The sequence below is a fragment of the Panthera pardus genome, unplaced genomic scaffold, assembly GCF_024362965.1.
Source record: "Panthera pardus isolate Hobbes unplaced genomic scaffold, ASM2436296v1 HiC_scaffold_27, whole genome shotgun sequence".
Lineage (NCBI taxonomy): Eukaryota > Metazoa > Chordata > Mammalia > Carnivora > Felidae > Panthera > Panthera pardus.
In genome coordinates, this window is record NW_026526843.1 from 79,362,777 (window position 1) to 79,387,607 (window position 24,831).

The following is a 24,831-nucleotide window of genomic DNA, read 5'->3' on the forward strand; positions in this document are numbered from 1 at the left end:
GATCGCCTCATAGTAAAGTCCGGCTATATAATTTTGGTAGCCATGTTACCACTGATTTTGTTATAAAGTTGGTACCCAGGCATATTATTTCAGTTGTCAGGTGTATAACAGTGTCTGTGGCCCTCTGTCCCTAGCTAGTGATGTGCTCATATGTCCCATTCCTTGTCTCAAAGTGTAGATATAGGAGTTCCTCTTTGACACAGTACAGTAGATGTCCAAGGTAACCTGAAAGCACCCCTTCAAGTGCTAGAGCTAAGGGTCTTCACACATTATCTAGATGATAGTGATATAGGGTCTTGAGGCACAGACAGGATCTTGTTTCCATTCATGTCACAAGAGGGCAGTAAGAAGATGAGGTCCTGGGGTATAGGCAGGGCAACTGTTTTGTCATGAAGATGCCTAGGAGGCAAGATCTCAAAGAACAAACTGACATTTCATTCATGGGATGGATACCTTTGAGACTTAGCCCCTGGCCATGGTTTGGGTTTGGTTCCCTGGTCCAAATCAGTGTTTCTCATGACAATACTCCTCACCCATTGACAGGCCCTTCTCAGGCTATGTAACTACAGCCAGTGGCTGGTTTCCATTACCTTAAAGGATGAGTAAATGTTTTCATTTTTTCAAGATCTCAACCTAGCCCCAAGAAGGACTTCTTGCCACAATGTGTGTGTCACAATTGGAGCTCTCACAATTTACTATGCTATGCTCCCAGTAAAAATCTTTGTGTCTCCACAAGGAAAATTCATTCCCCATCCACAGCCCTTTCCAAGAGAAAAAGGAATATGTCATTTTCTAAAACTGATTCAAAAATTCCCATGTGGTGGTTTCAGAGATGATTGAATTAACAATCAAATAACACCATCAAAGGCACAGGGTCTTCCATTCTTCTTTCTATCTTCCTCTACTGACAGCAGATCTTTCTTCCTGGTTGCAAGGTGGCTGCAGCAGTTCTAGCATTGCATGCAGACACAGAAACGTCCTGTTAAGAAGAGAGGAGTTTCCTTCTATACATCTCCTTTTATTAGTGAGGAAACCCATTCCCAAAAGTCCCCCAATAGACTTCCCCTCAGATCCTAGGACACGATCCCCTCAGATCCTAGATCACATGCCCGTACCTAAACCGATCATGGACCGGGAGAATGAGCCCATTAATGATTGGCATTGACTATTCAAGATTTCACCATCACCTCAAAAGAGGGCTGGGGTAAGGCCCCTTCCCTAAGCACATGACCACTTCAGGACTATGCCAGCAAGGAAGAAGAGAAAGAAATGAATTTAGGCAATTAGCGTCGTCTGCTTTACCTACCTACCTACCTTCAGATTTCCCTCATATGGATTGGTCCAAAGGGTACTGCACAGGATCCCCCAGAGGTGTAGGTGGGTGGGCATCTTGATAAGTGGCTGTCTCCATCTTCCCACTTGAATTCACCACCAAGCTCCCTCACACCTGATATTTTGGGTTCTGTTTCCCTCAATTTCGTACACAGCTGAATCCCTCAAAGAATTTGTTCCTACCTTCTGTTACGGATGTGGCAAGATTGTTCCCTGTCTACATTGGGGTATGTGGAGGTAGTTTTTCTAATCAGTTCCTTTATAACAATAAGCTATTTTGGTAGATCACTTTATCTGGACTTGACTACATTTCTGACTACACTTTGTACACAGTAATGGTACCCAAGTTACCTTAACACGTGCTAGGAAGTAGCTGTCTAGTGATGGCTCACAGAGCAGCCCCAAATTTCACAGCAGCACTCAGGCCCCTTATCCTGTCATTTCCCTTGCTTTTTCCTCTTCTTGCTTATGATGAGAGACAGTAGTAGCTAGCTTACCAACCACTACTAAGGGTATTAAGGGTAGATGAACACTGAATGAAGTTACCTGTAGTCTTGCCTCCCTCACCTATTCCAAATCAGAGATCAGTGAGCAGCTAAGTATGTTATCCAAATACAAAAAAGCAGTGGCAAATCCTATGGCATTAATTCATCCTGGTGGATTTCAGATGTGTGCCAAGAATGCCTCATATTGGTTCTACTGCATTTTCTCATCAGGCCTGAGCATCCCAAATATATCTAATATAAGTCATTTAAACCCCTCTGGTTATGGGTCTCCCCAGGGATGGTAGGGCTCAGTCCTGAACTTCTGTACCCTAGCTATTCAAAGTATTGTCATTGGCAAATGTAAATCTAGAGGATAGCTCGTATACTGAGAATTTTAGAACAGAAACTCCCTAAAGTTGTTATACATAGATTTCTTATCTTTGGCACCAAATGGCTGCTATCAGAAAATATACTCTGGTGCCTGATTTTGTCCCCAGGTGTGTTTGGGTGCATCCCATTGAGGGATCAAAGGGAATGACTTGCTGAGAAAAGTACTCTAAATTCTCTCCCTCCACCCACCACCACCACCTACTTGCTTCCAAATCACCCAGGTCATCATGCCAGGGCCTCTAAACAAGGAAGTTATATTCCAAGGCCAATACTAATTGCTTTCTCTGCCTTGTATAGGGGACTGAAACTCCTGGTCCTGCCCCCGCTCCCAACCATTAGGCAGTTCTCATTCACTCCAATCTGGCAGCAAAATATTAAGGCCCTGAGGGAAATAGAACCCTTGTTCTTTTTTTTTTTTTTTTTTTTGATCACTTTCCTCAGCTCAGCGTCAGCCCACTCTGCCTTCCTCTACTCTACCCCCAAATGAGGTAGCGATGACTAACTTGGTGCCACGTGACACCAGGCAACCCCCCCCCCCCAACCATCAGCCTGTACTGTGTCTCTTCCTACTCTTTTTGCGTGTACATTTGAACCCACTTCCTCTGGTTAGGGACTTCCCCATCTTATGATTCTTGGAAGGAGGCAGGCTCTGACTGCCTCCACGGACTTAAGAATGCCACATTTACTCTCCCTTGCAGCTAGGGTGTTGGCACATAACCTAGACCAATCACCCTAGACTTTGTCTTAAAAGTTAGAGACTCGGAGACTGAGTCTCTCTCTCAGGCAGCACTAGGATTCACAGCCACACAGAGCTTCTTGCAGGGAAACAGTGGTGAAAGCTACAGACTGGAGTGCTCAGAGGTGCTGCAGTGGGCTCCTCACCAGACCAGTTCTGCAACGTGGTTTGAGTGTTGTTCCTGCCTGCAAACCTACTTCTCCAGTCTGCCTGCTCGTTCTGGGAGCTACCCAATATCCTTTTTTTTTAATATGAAATTTATTGTCAAATCGGTTTCCATACAACACCCAGTGCTCATCCCAACAGGTGCCCTCCTCAATACCCATCACCCACTTTCCCTTCCCTCCCACCCCCCCATCAACCCTCAGTTTATTCTCAGTTTTTAAGAGTCTCTTATGGTTTGCCTCCTTCCCTCTCTGTAACTTTCTTTTCCTCTTCCCCTCCCCCATGGTATTCTGTTAAGTTTCTCAGGATCCCCATAAGAGTGAAAACATATGGTATCTATCTTTCTCTGTATGGCTTATTTCACTTAGCATCACACTCTCCAGTTCCATCCATGTTGCTACAAAAGGCCATATTTCATTCTTTCTCATTGCCAAGTAGTATTCCATTGTATATATAAACCACAACTTCTTTATCCATTCATCAGTTGATGGACATTTAGGCTCTTTCCATCATTTGGCTATTGTTGGAAGTGCTGCTATAAACATTGGGGTACAAGTGCCCTTATGCATCAGTACTCCTGTACCCTTTGGGTAAATTCCCAGCAGTGCTATTGCTGGGTCATAGGGTAGATCTGTTTTTAATTTTTTGAGGAACCTCCACACTGTTTTCCAGAGTGGCTACACCAGTTTGCATTCCCACCAACAGTGCAAGAGGGTTCCCGTTTCTCCACATCCTCTCCAGCATCTATAGTCAATATCTTTTTAATGAATTCTTTTTCTACCTAAATCAGCCAGAGTCCAATTCTGTTGCTTGCGATCAAGGATCTGCGCTGCTACACAGCTGCCTCTCCTTCAGGAATTTGTCCTAGTTCCAAGAAGGCCCCAAAGGCTTTCTTTGTCCCCAGGGAGAGTTGAAGGGGATTCTTCATAGATTTCCATTTTGTTATACATACTAAAATTAGAAACAGTAAAGCTACCCACTATTGTCCCATGGTATCTAGTTTACTATCAGTGAACACATATGTTCTCAGCAATGCCAGAAAGCCCCTTTTAAAGAGATTTTGTCCTGGCAAAAGACCTTATAATGCTTCTTGAAATAGTTTCATGATGTCCTGTACATAGTAGACCTGATCTTTGTGAACACATTATTTTGAAATGGGGATTTAAAATGTACTTTGGCAGGAAATAAATATTCAAATGTAATGAGTAAAATTGATTGTGTTTCTTTTGAGATGATGCAATAGCTGCCTGGTATTGAGCCTGCTTCTCCAGTGTGTGCTGGCAGGAAGGTTTTCAAAGTTTACCTTGGTACCTTTGAAACCTAGTAAGCGACTAGTTCCCTTTCTAAGCTCTGGGGCAGAATCTAGCCCTAAATGATAAGGCACTAACAATGTCCTCAAACCTGACCAAAATAGGGCCACACCTTGCTGGAAATTGGAATTTTAGCCATGTCAGTCTGTCTGGGAAGACAGTGGGGCCAGCCCTTCTGTCATGACTGCCAGGATCTACCTTTCCCATTTATTTCCACCTGCCGTGCCCACTTTAGGAGGGTCAAATGTGGGCTGCATTGGATGTTGTACCAAAGCTGTCCCTACAGGCACTAAGCACCTGGGGCTTGAGGGGATGGATACAAGGTTTCTGCAAGTCAAGAATATATGAGCTGGTACAGGAATTTTGGGGAATGATAGAACTGTTCTATATCTTGATTATGGTGGTGGTTGTATGACTGACTCTAGGCTCTGTCTAAACTTGTAGAACTATACACTAATAAGAGTAAATTGTATTGTATATAAGTTATAGAGAAATTCAGGGTTTTTTTTTTTCTTTAAAGAATAAGAGTGCTGGAACATCTATTTTCCATATGTAAATTGTGGCTGTGCAGTAGCACAGCAAGCAGGCACATGACCACCATAAAGACAGTGCCTCCAGCTAATCTGAAAGCACTATGTGATTGTCAGTTCACACTTAAATAGCCACCTCAAACATGAACTTCTAACACTTGTGACTGACTGCACAATTTAGGGAAAGGAATTCAAATTTGTGAGGAGGGTATTGGGCATCTTTCTTTCAGGCTCCTGTTGGAAGCTGAAAGAATCTGTTCCCCCTTTGTCTTGATATAGAACTATTTATTCCTACACCCAAAAAGCTAACACCTATGTGCATAATGAAAGGCTTTGTAGGATCACCTAATGCTGAGAAAGCAATTTTCACTGAACAGCCCATAAGACCCAAATTCCCAGTAATAGGACCAACTTTCCCTAAAAGTTTTATGGAGTGGCTGGATTCCCACTATTCTGCTACTTAGTTGGTAAAGCCCTGGTCCCAATCACCTTCAGGTGCTGTGTCACACAACTCTTGGTTGACCTCCTATCCAAGTAGTTCTCAGCCTTGGCTGCAGTTTAGAATCACTTGATACCCAGACTACCACTCAGAGCAGTTAGGTAAGAATCTCTGTGGTGTGGGACGTAACATCAGTGCTATTTTTCAAAAATACCTCAGGTGATGTCTCTACTTTGGAAAGGGGACATGCTAGTGGTGCCTGGGTGGCTCAGTCAGTTGAGCATCTGACTCTTGATTTCGGCTCAGGTCATGATCTCACAGTTCTTGTGTTTGAGCCCGGCGTCGGGCTCAGTGCTGACGGCATGGAGACTGATTGGACTTCTCTCACACCGTCTCTGTCTGCCCCTCCCCTGCTTGTGCTCTGTCTCTCTCTCTCTCAAAATAAATAGATGAAAATGGAAAGGAGGCATCCTTCCATTTCATGGACTGGCAGGAACACAGGAAAAGGAATGTATTAGTCTGCTCAGGCCACCATAACAAAATATCTCAGACTGGGTGGCTTACACCACAGAAATTTATTTTCTCACAGTTCTAGAGGCTAGAAGTCCAAGATCAAGGTGCCAGCAAGGTTGGTTTCCCCTGAGCTCTCTTTTTGGCTTGTACATGGACACCCTCTTGCTGCCTCTTCACAAAGTGATCCCTCTGTGTCATGCACCCTGGCATCTCTTTGTGTGTCCTCATCTCCTCTACTTATAAGGACACCAGTCAGATTAGATTAGAGTCCACCCTAATGGCCTCATTTAAAAATTTGTTTTTGTTTTTTTATTTTAATGTTTATTTTTGAGAGCAAGAGAGAGACCGAGCGCAAGCGGGGGAGGGGCAGAGAGGCGTCCCCCCTAGTGGCCTCATTTTAACTTAATTTCCTTTTTGAGGCACTGGGTGGCTCAGTAGGTTAAGTGTCCCACTACGGCTCAGGTCATGATCTTGCACTCCGTGAGTTTGGGCCCCTCATTGGGCTCTGTGCTGACAGCTCGGAGCCTGGAGCCTGCTTCGAATTCTGGGTTTCCCTCTCTCTGCCTTTTCCTCACTCATGCTCTCTCTCTCTCTCTCTTTCTGTCTGTCAAACACAAATAAACATTAAAAAAAATTAAAGGCTCTATCTCCAAATACAGTAATGTTCTGAGGTACTGAAGGTTAGGGCTTTATATGAGATGGGGATGGGGGACATAATTCAGCCTATAACAAAGGAGATCATCGTTCCTGGTAATACTCCTTAACTTTTTTAGCTTAACCTGTTGGGTTTAATAGACAAACTCATGGTCCTTTGAGAGTGTGGTTGCCTGAATCAAGGGTAGGAGACTAGAATTCAACAGGCCAGTCCAGTTTCTACCTTCACAATTCTCTCAATACCAACCACTGTTTCTCTTAGGACCAATGTTGGGCACTTCTGCTTTGTCTCCAGAAGTCTCTGAAGTGGATAAGCACAGGACATTAATCAAATTAACTTCAAATTCCCTGCTGCACCCTAAGCTGTAAAGTCTGTCCCTGTCATATCTCCCCTACCAGATTATGCCCACATTGTCTAAAACAGTTCACCAGAAGTTACATGTTCAGCCCAAATGGTAGTATTAAAATGTCACAAATAATTCTGAACAATGTGAAATTTCTCCTCTCCTGAAATTCTTAGGAGGAAAGTAAATTTCAAAATTCCGAGGAAATTTAGGTCCAAAATTATTTCCTTCCCTTTTACTATTTCTGCTCACTCTCAGCTAGAAGGGTCTCACTCTGCAGTGGGAAGAGAATGGAGGTTCCTTTGACAACTTCAACCTGGGCTGCCATCCACTGGAATAGGTGAAGTTCACTCAGGACCCCCTAAAAAGAATTAATCCAACTCTAAGATTCTCATATATCCCATTGTGTAAGAGTTAAAAAAATTACTTAGACACATAAGATTTTCCCATCTCTGATGCCACATGCACAACTTCAGAAGAACATAATGCAAAGAAGCAACCAGACAAAAAAATTCTGCAGAACCATTGGCCTGGTATCCTCAGCAAATCAGTATTATTAAAGATGGTCTGTGATAGATTAAAAGAGACTTAAGGGACATAAGAGCAAAATGTAATGCATGGTCTGGATTGGGTACTGCTTTGGATGAAGCAACTGCAAGGGACATTTTTAGGTCATTTGGGGAAATATAAATATGATCTTGGTGTTAGGTCAGTTGAAATTTTACTGAAATAGCAAAAGAGAGGTTGATAGCTAAAAAAAGAACAGGGTAATACAACAGTATATGTAGTAAGATCTCAGTTTGGTGATAAAACAAAAGCACGTATAGACACACACATGCTCATGCACACACACAGAGAGAGAGAGAGAGAGAGAGAGAGAGAGAGAGAGAAAGGAGAGATCCTGAAAGCAATGCACCAGGGTCTTACAGTGGTGATTGCTGGGTAGTGGAAATTTTACTTACGTAATTATTTATCATATTTGCTTGTCTATATAGTCTGATTTCCTATAATGCATTGGGACTGCTTCTGTATTAATAAAATATTATTTAAAAAATTCTTGGTCACAAGCAAATCTCAGCCACTGAAGCAGTTGTCCCAAGCAAAATTATGATGCTAGAAAGTAGTATATAATACAGTCCAGACCCACACTGCAGTCAAAAAGCAAAGCATATGTCTATCAGAGACAGCAATATCTGGAGGAAAGAAGAGTAACCACAGAAAACGTGAGAGAAAGAGGAAATTGTCTTGTTTTCAGTCTCAACAGGAGTCAACTTACATCGTGCTATTTGTCTAGGGTCCACAACCTTTCACTTTGAACTCTGCTGGGATTTATCAAGAGATTAACAGTAGCACTCAGTTTACCCTATGGTAGAGGATGAAGTTCCATGCATGTTTGCTGTTACCTCTCTCAGAGAGTGGCATTTGAGACAATCCTGTCTTCTTGAAAAGTTAAAAGATAGTTTGCGGTGGCACCCTAGTCCTTAGGTCATCTTTGTGGCTCCTTTCCTCAACCTCTACTCTATTTGAAACCACTTAATTCCCCATTTTGAACCCTGTGCTCCTGGCATCCCACATTCCCCTAAGGATGGGCTTTGTGTGGTGACCCAGCCTCCACACTGTGAGCAGTTACAAGTAGTAAGCATGGCTCTGAGCATGGTTCAGAACCTTACTGCAGGAATTTTCTATTGCTGCGGAAACAAATTACCACAAACTTAGTGGCTTAAAACACACATGCATTCTCTTACAGTTCCAGTGATCAGACATCCCACATAAGTCTCACTGGCTGAAAATCAAGTGTTACCGGGCCCATTCCCTGTCTGCAGGCTCCAGAGGAGAATCCATTTTGTGCTCATTTGAACTGTTGGCAGAATTCAGGTTTTTTTTAAAAATTTTCAATGTTTATTTTATTTTTGAGAGAGAGAGACAGAGCTGAGCAAGGGAGGGGCGGAGAGAGAGTGAGACGCAGAATCTGAAGCAGGCTCCAAGCTGCCAGCACAGAGCCTGACACGGGGCTCAAACCCACGAACCGTGAGATCGTGATCTAAGCCAAAGTCGGACGATTAACTGACTGAGCCACCCAGGTGCCCAGAGTTCAGGGGTTTTTTTGAAGTTGTTGAACAGAGGTTCCCATTTTCTTGCTAGCTACAAACTAAAGCTGACTACATTCCTTGGTTTGTGGCCCCTCCTCCACCTTCAAACTCAGCAACACTGAATCTCTCAGACCCACTCTTCCTCCACTTTTAAAGACTGGTGTGTTTAGACTGGGCTATCTCTGTTTCTGACCCCTGGAGAGCTCCTTTTTTATAGTTTTCAAGCTCAGCCATCCATTTTTTTAACTTTAAAAATATTTTATAAAACTGTGGGACAACTTTCAAATTTAAACTAAAGAGACATAAGATGCAATGCATGAAACTCGACTGGATACTGGTTTTTAAGAAAGCTATGAAAATTATAGTAAGATATTTGTGATAGAGGATAAAATTTCCCAAATGGAAAGCTAAAGGACAGTTTCAAATAAGTCCCAACAGCTATATATGTCTCTGGACTACCTCATTGTCCTTGCCAACTAACAGTATAGAGATTTTATAAGATGCTGTGTGTTTTTAGGCTTGTGTATTATTTAGTGTTCATTTGGAAAGAAGCTTGCTTTCTTTTTCTCCTTCAATCAGTAAGTGACCAAGTGATACTGACACTTGGTATCATGAGGCCCTGAATATTTCAGAATGTTCTGGGTGCTTGATAAAAGAGTCAGAAAGTTCAACATTAATGGAGATTGCTAAATTGGGGGGGGGCGGAATATAACTTTAATTCACTGTTTTTATGACAGCATTTAGAATAGTGTAGCAGGGTTAGAGAAAATAGGTTAAGTATATTAATAAGATCTCATGAAAACCAGGTAATAATTTTATGGAATTGGAACTATCTGCTTGAACACATGCCTTATTCTTATCTTCTTATGTTATTTTTTGAGATGACTCTTGTTCTACATTTTAATTAGCTTCTTTCCTGATGTTATTACCCATGAATTCAGTAGTAATGAGAAGCTGTATACTCTGCTCCAACAATAATCCTGATATGATATTGAAAATGGCTTTCTAACTAAAAGGATTCAAGAGTCCTTGATACCTTATATAGTACAGAAGAATTCAAGATGATCATGTGATCTCTTGCTATTATCAGAAATCAAGGACACACTGAGAGGTAGCAGGATATCCTTAAAAACAACATGGCCATCATCTACAGAGAACTGATATAGTGACAATTTGAGCATCCAAAAGGAAATGATAATGAAAGCTAAGTGCATCTACTTTGGTGTGTGTAAAGTAATAAAATATGATGCTTTAAAGAACACCCAAATATAAATTGTACTAGAAATAATCCTATATGCCCAATTCTCACTGTAAATATGTGGGACAAATCACTCAAATGATAAATTTGCAGTGTTTTAAGTTGTAAAACCAATACAATATCTTTCTTAATGAGGAAGTTTAAATAGACATTATGGTGAAGTGGTAATATATTTATTTTGTTTTCTTCCTACAATACACGAAGTGGTAAATTTTAGAAACATTCCCCAGTATAAATGGGTTTGTTTCATTTTATCTTTATTTATTTATTTATAAAACTATTTATTTATGTAATTTATTGTCAGATTGGCTTCCATACAACACCCAGTGCTCATCCTAACAAGTGCCCTCATTTTGTCTTTATTTATATAGTCACTTAGATTTCAACTTTCTCAGTTACAATTGTTCAGCTGCTTTCCACCTTTAAAATTTTTGTTGATGTTTACTACTGTCCTTGCTTACTTCTCCTTTTCCTTAATTGTAATTTTTTTATTTGAGAGAGAGAGAGAATGAACAGGAGAGGGGCAGAGGGAGAGAGAGAGAGAGAGAGAGAGAGAGAGAGAGAGAGAGAGAGAGAGAATCCTAAGCAGGCCCCATGCTAAGCACAGAGCCGGATTCAGGGCTCAATCCCACCACCCTGGGATCATGGCCTGAGCCAATATCAAGAGTTGGATGCTCAGCCAAAGGAACCACCCAGGCACCCCTCCTTAATTGTATTTTTGGTAGAGTTGGAATGAGAAATAACAATGTAAGTGAATATCCATTTAATTATGTTTAGTGGGTAAGTAGGAGGGTTTTTTTAGAAATAAAGTATTACAATTATAAATAAAAACAGAAGCTATTAAAGACATTTTGGGGACAACCAGGGAAATCTTAATAGGGCCTAGATGATATTATTAGATATTAAAATATTATTGTGAGAATACTATTGTTAATTTCCTTCGATATGACAAAGTTTTTGTGATTATATAGGAGAATATTCTTTCGAGATGCACACTGAAGTTTTTAGGAATAATGTAAGTCAACTCACTTTCAGATGTTTCAAAAAATTAGATATATGATGATAGATAAAGCAAATATGGCATAATGTTAACAACTGAAACTGAGTGGTGAGCATAATGATATTCACTGTATTAATTTGGATTTTTCTATGCATTTGAGATTTTTCACAATTAAAAACTGGGAACATTTTTTTTTAATATATGAAGTTTATTGTCAAATTGGTTTCCATACAACACCCAGTGCTCATCCCAAAAGGTGCCCTCCTCAATATCCATCACCCACCCACCCCTCCCTCCCACCCCCCATCAACCCTCAGTTTGTTCTCAGTTTTTAACAGTCTCTTATGCTTTGGCTCTCTCCCACTCTAACCTCTTTTTTTTTTTTCCTTCCCCTCCCCCATGGGTTTCTCTTAAGTTTCTCAGGATCCACATAAGAGTGAAACCATATGGTATCTGTCTTTCTCTGTATGGCTTATTTCACTTAGCATCACACTCTCCAGTTCCATCCACGTTGCTACAAAAGGCCATATTTCATTCTTTCTCATTGCCACGTAGTATTCCATTGTGTATATAAACCACAATTTCTTTATCCATTCATCAGTTGATGGACATTTAGGCTCTTTCCATCATTTGGCTATTGTTGAGAGTGCTGCTATAAACATTGGGGTACAAGTGCCCCTATGCATCAGTACTCCTGTATCCCTTGGGTAAATTCCTAGCAGTGCTATTGCTGGGTCATAGGGTAGGTCTATTTTTAATTTTCTGAGGAACCTCCACACTGCTTTCCAGAGCAGCTGCACCAATTTGCATTCCCACCAACAGTGCAAGAGGGTTAAAACTGGGAACATTTTACAGTAGCTTTCTAGGTATTTGAAACAGGGCTGAGGGGAGGTTTTAGCAAATGCCCAAGTCACCATCTTGATCCAGAAGCTCAGCTAAATTTTTCATATTTTAATCTGCTTCTTAGGTTGGTTACCTCTCCTTCTCTAAAGTGTACATGGCTATATTCACTAGGATATAGGTTCAGTTTCTTGTAACAGACATACAAATTGACAGAGGCTTAAATAAAGCAGAAATTTATTTCCCTTGGATGTAACAGACCAGAAGAAGACAGTTCAGGACTAGTGTGGTAGCTGTTCTATAAGATTTTTCAGAGACTCAATCTCCAGCTCATCACCAGAATCGTGCTCCTAACCACATGATACAAAATGGCTCACATTTCAGCCAGTAGGATGAAGAAGGGAAGAGCTCTTACATTAAGGTCTCTATCAGAAAGTTGTACACATCATTTCCAGTCACATCCCATTCGCTAATATTTAGCCACACCTAGCTGCAATGGAGAATAGGAAATGCAATCTTTAGCTGGGCAGGTATGTGCATACCTAAAAAGATAATTACCTTGAAAGAAGGTGAGAACAGATATTGAAGGACAATTAGCAATGTCTGACGCATTAGTTACTACTTTTGAATCACAGTGCATTCCTTCCTTTTTCTTTAATTTTGGATTCAGACTCAGCCACTTGGTTTTCCTAACAAACTCCTCTATCTTTTGTCTTGTGAACTTCATCATAGTGAAAGACAAGTACTCGAGAAATTGTGGTTAACTAAACCTATTGTGGCAATCATTTTACAATATATACGTATATCAAATTATTATCATGTATGCCTTAAAGTAATAAGATGTTATATGTCCATTATATCTCAATAAAACTTGGAGGGGGAGAAATTCTGGAGCTGGCAAAAGTATCTACAGTTCAACAATTCTGGTCTACCTTCACCTTCCAGAATTGGATAATTCCACCAGAAGATATTCTCCCATTAAAATCAACATCTATTCCAGACTTAATCCATTATTTTCTTGCCTGATTTCCCTGTTGTATGTCATCTTCCCCATTTCTTTCTCTTGGAGTCCTAACCCTACACAGGTTCTAAGCTTGTGCCCACAAGGACATGTCATACTTGTTCTCCCACCCATATTTGTGTTGCCTTGAAACTCATCTAAAATGCTTGAAGTATTTTACAATGATCCTTAGTCTCTCTTTCATAAATCTGTCCAAATTTTTATACCCACTTAATGTTACGGTTTATAGTAGTTTTCTATTACCACAAACTTCCAGGCTTAACAATACAAATTTATTATCTCATTATTCTGTAGATCAGCAGTCCAGATTGGCCCAACTCGTTTCTCTGCTCCAGATTTCACAAGGCCAGAATCAAGGTATCGGCCAGCTGGGCTCTTACTGAGAGGTTCTGGAAGTAATCTGCTTCCAAAGCTCATTCAGGTTGTTGTCAAAATCTAGTTTTTTGCATTGATAGACCTGAGGACCGAGTTTTCTTGTTGGCAGTCAGATGGGAGTGGCCCTTAGTTTAAAGGCCTAGTTCCAGTCCTTGCACATTGATCCTTACATCTTACACTTGGAATCTTTCTGATTTCTCCTTCTGCCATATCTCTCTTGCTGCCAGCAGTAGGTTCTTTGATTTTAAGGGCTATCATATTGGGTCAACCTGGAAAATCCAAGATAATCTCCCTGTCTTAAAGTCTGTATCCTTAATTATGTCTGCAAAATCCCTTTTGTCATGTAATACATCATATTCACAGTTTCTCAGGATTAGAGTGTAAACATCTTGGGGGAGGGGGCATTTTGCCTACTAAGCTGAGGTCTCTAAGGTCAACTTTCAGAGAACACCTTTATATGCAAATACTTGCCCATAGCATTGTAGATCTTGACTCTCACTGGTAGAGTAATTCCAGTGTGTTTTTCTTCTCTACCTATCTCTCTTTGGTTTCTTTGGGACTCAGAAAAGCTCTCTGACCTACTAACAATTAAAATATCTCCCTGTTGTCTAGTTACATCTTTAAAAGCTTTTAGATCTGAGTATCTCTTTTTCCCTTTCATCTCTGTTTAGCTCATTATCCAGTTTTCCTAAGATCACATTTTTCAAGACAATCCCTCTCTTTCTCCAGCTTAAATAGCATAACATTTTGTATCTTTTTCTTTCATTCTCCTGCTGCTCTTGTTCCAACAGTAATGCTTATTTTTATTTTTCTAACGTTTTATTATGGGAAATTTCAAACATACACAAAATTAGAGAGATACTATAATGAACCCCTAAGAACAGTATAATGAATCACTCAGCTTCAATAATTATCGACACTTCACCAATTTTATTTTTTTTAAGTTTTTAAAAGTTTATTTATTTATTTTGAGAGAAAGAGACAGAGAGAGTGCAAGCAGGGGAGGGGCAGAGAAAGAGAGAGACAGAATCCCAAGCAGGCTCTGTCAGCACAAAGCCTGGCATAGGGCTCGAACTCACAAACTGTGAGATAATGACCGGAGTGGACATCAAGAGTCAGACGCTTAACCAACTGAGCCACCCAGGCACTCTGGAACTTTGCCAATTTTAATTCATCTATTCATACTGTTTTTCTGGAATATTTCAAAGCAAATCTCAGAAATGTCATATCACTCACACATAAATTAGAATAAAGCATTATTTTGAAGGAAATCCAGTGCCTCCTTGATTTTGCAAGCAAACCCTATTCCTAGCGATGGTGGTCTTTACATTTTTTTGGTTTAGTCTTTGGAACTTTAATAATTTTAAGACTTGTTTCTTCACCTCAATACAAGAAGATGCTATAGCATAGCATATATATACTTTATATGGTAGGGGCTCCCATTTCTCTATCTATACCTTGATAAAAATCACCTGCCTTCCTAGGTTAAAACCAGAGTCTGGGTCTTTAAAATCCAAAGTCATAATCATGTTTCATGTAATTAATAAGTCCAGTGCCAACCTGACACCAGGCAGAGGTGGTGGTGGTGTTGGGGGGAAAGGGGATGAGTCTAGGAGTCTGTGGACATGCCACAAAAATTCAAGAAGGCAGCTCCTCCATATTTTTTCCTTGCCTCTGTAACAAGATGCAATTCAAATCAAGATATAGGGATGGTACTGATAGAATGTCACCTACTAAATGCAAAATATATAATGTCACTCTTTAGTACTTTGTGGTTCACATGGAATTTAGCTACTTTTGCAGTTAAAAGCCCCAGTCTATAGTTCTGAGAAATAGGAAAAAAAAGGAGCAAAAATGTTTCAGCCCTCTGATTGTTAAAGCTGTTTTCAACACTGTAATTAATGTAACATTGTGTGTCAATTATACTTCAATATAAAATAAAAACTGTTTTGAGGTAAACCTAACCAAGGCAAAATATTCTTTTCCTGATACTCTAATCCCTTTCTCAGCCACAAAAGCATGCACAGTCTGTTCTTACTAGGGTTCTCTTGGTTCCACCTGCTTTTAGACACCTGCCACAGTTGTAAGGTCAAAGACCTCTAGGGCCTGTGATTTCTAAAGCTGCTGTCTATTAAAAGCAGTGGCATGCCTGCAGACACCAATCATAATGTAAACTGCTACAAACTCCCAAAGTCAATGATGAGCATGGCCAGTGCTTTCCAAGGCTTGACCTTATGGCAAAAACAAACAAAAAAAAGAAAGAAAGAAAGAAAGAAAGAAAGAAAGAAAGAAAGAAAGAAAAGAAAGAAAACCAGCTGCAACACATGTGCACACCGGCCACCACACTCCCACAAAGAGAACTGCTTCCCTCAAATGTTATTCTAGATCTCAAATGCCAGTCATTGCATTTGTTTCTTGAGGTTTCTCAACCCAGACACCATGCGGGTACCTCTAAAGGTCCTATCTATAATCATATCACTTTCTCCCCTGAATTCCAAACTAGTTATGAAATAGACACAAGAGGGGTGCCTCGGTGGCTCAGTCGGTTAAGTGTTCGACTTCGGCTCAGGTCATGATCTCGCCATTCGGAGAGTTCGGAACCCCACATTGGGCTCTGTGCTGACAGCTCGGAACCTGGAGCCTGCTTCAGATTCTATGTCTCCCTATCTCTCTGCCCCTCCCCTGCTCACTCTCTCTCTCTCTCTTTCTCTCTCTCTCAAAAATAAATAGAACATTAAAAAAATAAACAGACACAAGGGTCAAAGAGGGATCTGAATATTGAGATTTATCGTTGACAAGACTGATTTGGAGAATGGATCCGTGGCCTGCAGCCTGAATCAGGTTTTCAACTTTTTTATCCCAAACCTAGATTTTTGTGCCTTCCTGAGGGAATAGATGTGTCTGTGCAGCGGAGCCTTACCCCGCTAAGCTGGCCTTAGTAAGGCTTGGCCACACGGAGGGGCAGATAGGAGGACATAGCATGCTATATAGGCAAGGGAGCTCTGAAAAACATGGCAGGAAGCTCAGCAGGGCCTGAGCAATAAGCCCTCAATTAAATTTTGGAACCTCACCAATCAGTCACTGTGGGGAGGAGGTGGTGAGTGAAAGAGGTGGCGTGACACATAGTGGGGACTGGAAAGCTCTCATCCCAACACTTCTGAAAGGGCAGAAATTTCTAGTTCATGTACAGATGGAAATACTAGAAAGGGAAACATCACATAACTAATAAATATGGTCAAAGGGGAAGAAGCAAGAGAAGGGTTCCTTCCCCACAAGGCCAAGGCTTTCTCCAGTGGCCAGCCTTACATACTCACTGCATGACTGGAACAAACCAGAATGCAGTAATATGTAGAAATGGGTACTCCAGTGCCCAGTAGAAACACTGGAACATACTGGTTTCGCTCCATGAACATCTCTTAAGAGTCTTGCCTGATTACTGTGGCCATATGGGAGGGAGAGAACTTTAGAGCTAATTTAAGCCCAGTTATTGGTGGTTTGTGTTTTTTTTTTGTTTTTTTTGTTTTGTTTTTGTTTTTTTTTTTTTTTTGCCCCAGATGGCAGAAGACAATCAAGTCCAAATGCAAGACAGAGAATAAAAGAGAGCTTAAAACAGAGCTTGCAAAATGGTAGCCTGCTGTGCTTGAATTGACCTGTAAGATTTTAAAGATCTTTTTAAGTTTATTTATTTATTTTGAGAGAGTGTGTGTGTGCACACGCGCATGAGCGGGCGAGGGGCAGAGAGAGAAGGAGAGAGGGAATCCCAAGCAGACTCCACACTGACAGTGCAGAGCCCAATGCAGGGTTCAAACTCACAAACCGTGAGACCAAGCCCTAAACTGAAATCAAGAGTCGGATGCTTAACTGACTGAGCCACCCAGGCACCCCTAAAAAGATATTTTTCAAATTAATTGTCAGCACCTAAAAATTGGTAGAGCTCATATAAAAACCCAGATTTTATGGCCTCTCTGGAAAAGTTGGAAGATTCTGGCCATGCCAATGTGCATTTCTGTATGGCAAAATCAGCTGGACAGAGTAGCCACTGCTTCTTTTAGGAAGGGGCACAGTCCCCACCTAGGCTTTTGTGTGACTTGCCTACATTTGGGTTTGTGATCTCTGATTTAAATTGACCAGCTAGCGATTGTTTGTGATCTGAAAGAAATGCAAATCACCCATCTCTGGGAGTGTTTAATCATGTCAGAGTGAGTATTTGGCAATGTAGAGAGTGCCAGGGAGGTGTGTGCCAAGAATCTGACCATCTATCAGGAAGGGGAGGGATGAGAAGACATCTGTCTATGTAACGAGGATGAAGAAATTGTTATGAGAGGTAGGAGAAAAGGGGGCCACAGCCCGCAGTGTGGAGAAGCAGGCTAGGCTGGAGCAGGTGACAGCGGGAGTCAATTACAGCCAAGCGTTGCTAGGGCAACTCAGTCTCCATGAACAGCCTGGAGGGCCTCTGGCCCTCTCACTGCTAAGGCAGCTGATTTAGGAGGCTAGAGTTCTGAGGTCACAGAAGCTTATGGGGGAAAAGATAAGGCTGCTGAAGCATTGTCCTGGGTTAGGGCTCCAGTCTTGGTAACAGGTACAGAGGGAGCCACAACATCCCACACAAGAGTTACTGGTGGCTACTCTAAAGGCTTCTGGAATTTAGAACCATTACGTCTCCACCCTTCAGGCCACTTCTTTCCAAACTGCAGGTTGTAACTCATTGGTGGGCTATGCAATTAATTTCGTGGGACAAGATCAGCATTTTAAATTTTTTTAATGTTTATTTATTTTTGAGAGAGAGAGAGTGCGAGCAGGGGAGGGGCAGAGAGAGAGAGAGAGAGAGAGAGAATGTAAAGCAGGCCCCATGTTCGAGCTGAGCTGTCAGCACAGAGCCCGACGCAGGGCTGGAATCCATGAACCACGAGATCATGACCTGAGTCAAAGTTGACGCTTAACCAACTGAGCCACCCAGGCACCCCCGATCAGCATTTTTTAAAACAAAACAAATGAATACAATATTTTATAATTTTCTAATTTTTTTTGCTTAAAAATACTTAAATTCTATTTGTTTATTTATTTATAATTTACATCCAAGTTAGTTAGCATATAGTGCAATAATGATTTCAGGGGTAGATTCCTTAATGCCCCTTACCTATTTAGCCCATCCTCCCTCCCACAACCCCTCCAGTAACCCTCTGTTCTCCATATAAAATGTTTATTTTTGAGAGAGAGAGAGAGAGAGAGAGAGAGCAAGTGGGGGAGGGGCAGAGAGCGAGGGGGACAGAGGATCTGAAGCAGGCTCTTGGCTGACAGCAGAGAGCCCGATGTGGGGCTCGAACTCAAGAATCGTGAGATCGTGATCTGAGCTGAAGTCCCACGCTTAACTGACTGAGCCACCCAGGCACCCCTAAATACAAAATTTAAACAACAGAGTGCATTACACACAGTAAATACTGTTTTGTGGAACAGTGGTTTCAGATGTCTCTGAGTGTATGTGTGCATGCATGTACTGAATTGTGATGTCAAATATGTTTCTTATTCTGTAAATTGAGCACAAAGAAGTGTGAAAGCCTCTGTCACAGGCTACAGTCAGTCACCGTGGCCAGCTGATTGGATGTGCCTCATTTGGCATGTCTTGTGGAGCTTTTTCCTCTTTTGTTTTTGTTGTTGTGAGCAAGAATGGCAGATGTAGGCCAATTATAACCTTCTAAGGAGGACTCTCTGGTATCAGAAAAAATACAGGTTATGTTGGGCCAGCTGGGAAACAGGTTTTGAGGTGTGGCTTCTCAGAAGAAGTGCAACTCCACCTGACTGCTCTACCCACTAGGAGTGGGAGCACTGCAGGTGATTGTGCAGGTGAAGCCAAAAGGAGAGCCTGCTTCACAGTAGTGGTCCCAAATTATGCTTTTGTCGGGAATTTTCCAGGTTTTTTGCCTCAAGTTTTTATTTAAATTCCAGTTAGTTAATATATAGTGTAATATTAGTTTCAGGTGTAGAATTTAGTGATTCAACACTTCCATACAACACCCAGTGCTCATCACAACAAGTCCCCTCCTTAATGTCCATCACCTATTTCACCCATCCCCCACCCACCTCCCTTCTGGTAACCATCAGTTTATTCTCTATAGTTGAGAGTCTGTTTCTTGGTTTTCCTCTCTTCCCCCCACCATGTTCGTTTGTTTTGTTTCTTAAATTCCACATATGAGTGAAACCATATATTTGTCTTTCTCTGACTGACTTATTTCACTTAGCATAATACCCTCTAGCTCCACCCACGTCATTGCAAATGGCAAGATTCCGTTCTTTTTTATGGGTGAGAAATATTCCATTGTGTGTGTGTGTGGGTGTGGGTGGGTGGGTGTGTGTGTGTGGGTGTGGGTGGGTGTGTATATATATACATACCACATCTTCTTTATCCATTCATCAGTCAATGGACATTTGGGTTCTTTCCATAATTTGGCTACTATAGATAATGCTGTAAACATCAGGGTGCACGTATCCCTTCAAATTAGTATTTTGTGGTTTTGGGGTAACTACCTAGTAGTGCTATTGCTGGATCACAGAGTAGTTCTATTGTTAACTTTTTGAGGAACCTCCATACTGTTTTCCAGAGTAGCTGCACCAGTTTGCATTCCCACTAACTGTGTAAAAGTGTTCCCCTTTCTCCGTATCCTCGCCAACACCTGTTGTTTCCTGTGTTAATTTTAGCCATTCTGACTGGTGTGAGGTGATATTTCATTGTAGTTTTCATTTGTGTTTCTTTGATGATGAGTGATGTTGAACATCTTTTCACGTGTCTGTTAGCCATCTATATGTCTTCTTTGGAAAAATGTCTATTTATGTCTTCTGCCCATTTCTTCAATGGATTATTTGTTTTTTGGGTGTTGAGTTGTGTAAGTTCTTTATATATTTTGTATTCTAACCCTTTATCAGATATGTCATTTGCAAATATTTTCTCCCATTCTCTGGGTTGCCTTTTAGTTTTATTGATTGTTTCCTTTGCTGTGCAGATGCTTTTTATCTTGATGAAGTCCAAATGATTTATTTTTGCTTTTGTTAATCCCTTGCCTCCAGAGACAAGAAGTTGCTAGAAGTAAGAAGGTGCTACAACTGACGTAAAAGAGGTTGCTATGTTCTCTAGAATTCTGATGGTTTCCAATCTCACATTAAGGATTTTCATCCATTTTGAATTTATTTTTCTGTATGGTGTAAGAAAGTGGTCCAGTTTCATTCTTTTGCATATTGCTGTCCAGTTTTCCCAACACCATTTGTTGAAGAGACTTTCTCCCATTGCATATTCTTTTCTACTTTGTTGAAGATTAATTGACCATATAGTTGTGGGTTCATTTCTGGGTTTTTTATTCTGTTCCACTGACCTATGTGTCTGTTTTTGTGCCAGTACCATATAGTCTTGATCACTACAACTTTGTAATATAACTTGAAGTCTGAAATCATGATGTCTCCAGCTTTTCTTTTCTTTTTCAAGATTGCTTTGACTATTCAGGGTCTTTTGTGGTTCCATACAAATGTTAGGATTGTTTGTTTTAGCTCTGTGAAAAATGCTGGTGATTAATAGGGATTACATTAAACGTGTAGATTGCTTTGGGTAATACAGACATTTTAACAATAGTCTTTATTTCAATCCATAAGCACGGAATGTCTTTCCATTTCTTTTTGTCAACTTCAATTTCTTTCATCAATGCTTTATAGTTTTCAGACTACAGGTCTTTCACTTCTTTGATTAGGTTTATTCCAACATATGCTTTGGGTTTTGGTGCAATTGTAAGTGGGACTGATTCCTTAATTTCTCTTTCTGCTAGTTCATTATTGGTGTATAGAAATGCAACAGATTTCTGTACCTTGATTTTGTATTCTGCAACTTTACTGAATTCGTGCATCAGTTTTAGCAATTTTTTGGTGCAGTCTTCGGGGTTTTCTATATAGAGTATCATGTCATCTGTAAGCAGTAGAAGTTTGACCTCTTCCTGTCTGATTTGGATGACTTTCATTTCGTTGTGTTGTCTGCTGTGGCTAGGACTTTCCAGAACTATGTTAAATAACAATGGTGACAGTGGACATCCCTGTCTTGTTCCTAACTTTAGAGGAAAAGCTCTGTTTTCCCCCCACTGAGGATGATATTAGCTGTGCATTTTTCATATATGGCCTTTATTATGTTGAGGTATATTCCCTCTATCACTGCTTTGTTGAGGTTTTCTATCATGAATGGACGTTGTAGTTTTTCAAATGTTTTTTCTGCATCTATTGAGAGGATCATATGGATCTTATCCTTTCTTTTATTAAGGTGGTGTATCACATTGACTGATTTGTGAATATTGAACCACCCCTGCAGCCCACTTGATCGTGGTGAATGATTCTTTTAATGTACTGTTGGATTTGATTTGCTAGTGTTTTGTTGAGAATTTTTGCATCTATGTTCTTCAGGGATATTGGCCTGTAGTTCTCATTTTTAGTGGGATCTTTGTCTGATTTTGGAATCAGGGTAATGCTGGACTCATAGAATGAGTTTGGAATTTTTCCTTCCTTTTCCATTTTTTGCAATAGTTTGAGAATAAGTATTAACTCTTCTTTAAATGTTTGGTAGAATTTCCCTGTGAAGCCATCTGGCCTTGGACTTTTGTTTTTTTGGAGATTTTTGATTACTAATTCAATTTCTTTGCTGGTTTCCAGTCTGTTCAAGTTTTCTATTTCTTCCTGTTTCAGTTTTGGTAGTTTGTATGTGTCTAGGAATTTGTCCATTTCTCACAGGCTGTCTGATTTGTTGGCATATAGAATTTCATAATATTATAACTGTTTGTATTTCTGTGGTGTTAGTTCTTATTTTTCCTCTTTCATTTGTGATTTTATTTATTTGGGTCCCTTCTTTTTTGTTTTTGGTAAGTCTGACTAGGGGTTTATCAATTTTATTAATTTTTTCAAAGAACCAGCTCCTGGTTCCATTGATCTGTTCTAATTTTTTTTTTAGTTTCTGTATCATTTATTTCTCTCTTATCTTTATCATTTCCCTTCTTCTGCTGGCTTGGGCTTCATTTGTTTTCTATTTCTAGCTCCTTTAGAGGTAAGATTAGATTATTTATTTGAGATTGTTCTTTCTTCTTGAGGTAGGTCTGTATTGCAATAGACTATGGAATTTTCCAGGGTTTTTAGGAGTCACAGCATTTGCATCATTGATTTTTCATGTCCCACATTGTTGGTACCCTACCCAATGGCCATCCTTCAGTTTCCCCCTCCCTGATACACCCCCATTTCTGTTGATATTTAGGGAAATCCTAGACTTCACGGGAGCTGGGATCTCAAATGAAGACCCACAAAATGTCAGCCCCCAATTTTTATTACATTCAAAAGACATCACAATTACTTAGCTTGTTATAAAAGTTTCTACACGTGTAATCTCAATTTCTGCATTTAGTTTGTCTTGGACTAGTAACCAACAGTTTGTAGACTAGCACCAGCCCAGGGGCCAGACTCTGAGTGGCACTGGTCTGAGCTAACTAATCATGGTAATTCTAATTCCCTCACCAAATGATTGGTTTGGGCATGGACAAAAAACATGGACAAGAGGGTATGTTTACTGGGGATGTCTAGGAAAATTTCTCTTGTTCTTAATAAGGGACACATGACATTTATAATCTTTCTTCCAGCCTTTTGATGTTAGTGTATGATCATGTGATGCCTGAGTAGCTACAGCTATCCTGGCATCATAAGGTGAAGGACCAACAGGCAGAGGATAGTGGAACAAGATGGCAAGGATGAAAAATGGTTGAACAAAGTTGCAATTGTGTACTGATCCACCAGACATACCAGGTGTCATTCTAAATCTAGCTTCATTTTTTTGTATTTTAATTTAATTTTTTTTTTCAAGCTTCCATTCACTTTATTTTTCTTGTGAGGTGACCACAGCCAGAGCCTGGGTCCTCTGCACAGAGACTCTGGGTTGGGTCTTTACAAGACCCAGTGAATTCCTGATAGGGAGACTTGGTGAACACAGTCTCTTTCCAAAGGTCAGGCATGAGATAGCTGTAGGTCTTGGAAATGGCATCAAAAGTAGCCTTGGTGAAGTTGCCCAGGGTGGCAGTGCACCCCCTGGCTGAGGTGTAGCAGTCAATACCAGCCAGCAGCAGCAGCTTCTTGGGCACAGAGACTGAGACAATGCCAGTGCCTCTCGGGGGCAGGGATGAGGTGCACCAGCACAGAGCCACAGCAGCCTGTCACTTTGCATGGGACAGTGTGGGGCTTGCAGATCTTGTTCCCCCAGTAGCCTCGCCACACGGGAACCATGGAAAGCTTGGACAGGATGATGGCCCCAAGGATGGCAGTGGCTACCTCTTTGGAGCACTTAACACCCAGACCGACGTGTCCATTGTAATCTCCGATGGCAACAAATGCCTTGAACTTGGTTCGCTGGCCAGCGTGGGTCTGCTTTCGCAAAGGCATAATCTTTGAAACCTCCTCCTTGAGGGACACCCCCAGGAAAAAGTCAATGATCTCAGATTCCTTGATGGGCAGGGAGAAGAGATAGATGTCCTCCAGGTATTTGATCTTCATGTCCTTGACCAGGTGGCCCAGCTTGGTGATGGGGATCCACTCCTCGTTCTCAGCCTTGCCTCCGTGAGCTCCGCTGCCCCGGCCCTGGCCCGGGATGCCCCTGCCTGCCGAAGCCTCCCCGGAAGCCGCCAAAGCCTCCCATTCCAGGGCCTCGGGGCCCTCCCGGTCCTCCAGCAGGCCCGGCGTCATCCGCCATTTGGCATTTTCCCAGAGAAGCAACTGTATTTTAATTTTAAATTAATATACAGTAAATTTGATTTTTTGTGTGTACAGTTCCATGAATTTTAACACATACAGAGATTCATGTAACCACCAACATAATCAGGATACCGAATAGTTCCATCATCCCATAAAACTCCATCATGCTATTGCTTTGAAGTCACACCCTCTCTCCACTCCTAACCACTGATCTGTTCTCCATCGCTATATTTTTGTCCTTTCAAAAATGTCATATAAATGGAAGCAAACAGTACATAACATTTTGAAGTCATCTTCTTTCACTCAGTACAATGCTTCTGAGATTCATTCAAGTTCTTGCATATTCATTCCTTTTTATTGATAAGTAGTATTCCATTGGATGGACATATCACACTTTATCCATTCATCACTTAAAGGGTATTTGGGTTGTTTCCAACTTTCGGTGATTATGAATAGAACACTTCTAAAGATTTTATGTACAGGTTTTGTGTGAACACAGGTTTTTATTTCTCTAGGGCAAATAACTAGGCTTGGCATTGCTGGGTTATATAGTAAGTATATACTTAACTTTATAAGCTGCCTGTTTTCCAGGGTGTCTATAGC

The 24,831-nt window shown here is 41.0% G+C and overlaps 1 pseudogene; it reads right to left on the reverse strand.

The window, feature by feature from the left end:
- Positions 1 to 23,359: 23,359 nt before the first annotated feature.
- On the reverse strand, positions 23,360 to 24,226 carry LOC109260271 (40S ribosomal protein S2-like; annotated as a pseudogene).
- Between the last annotated feature and the right edge of the window lie 605 nt (positions 24,227 to 24,831).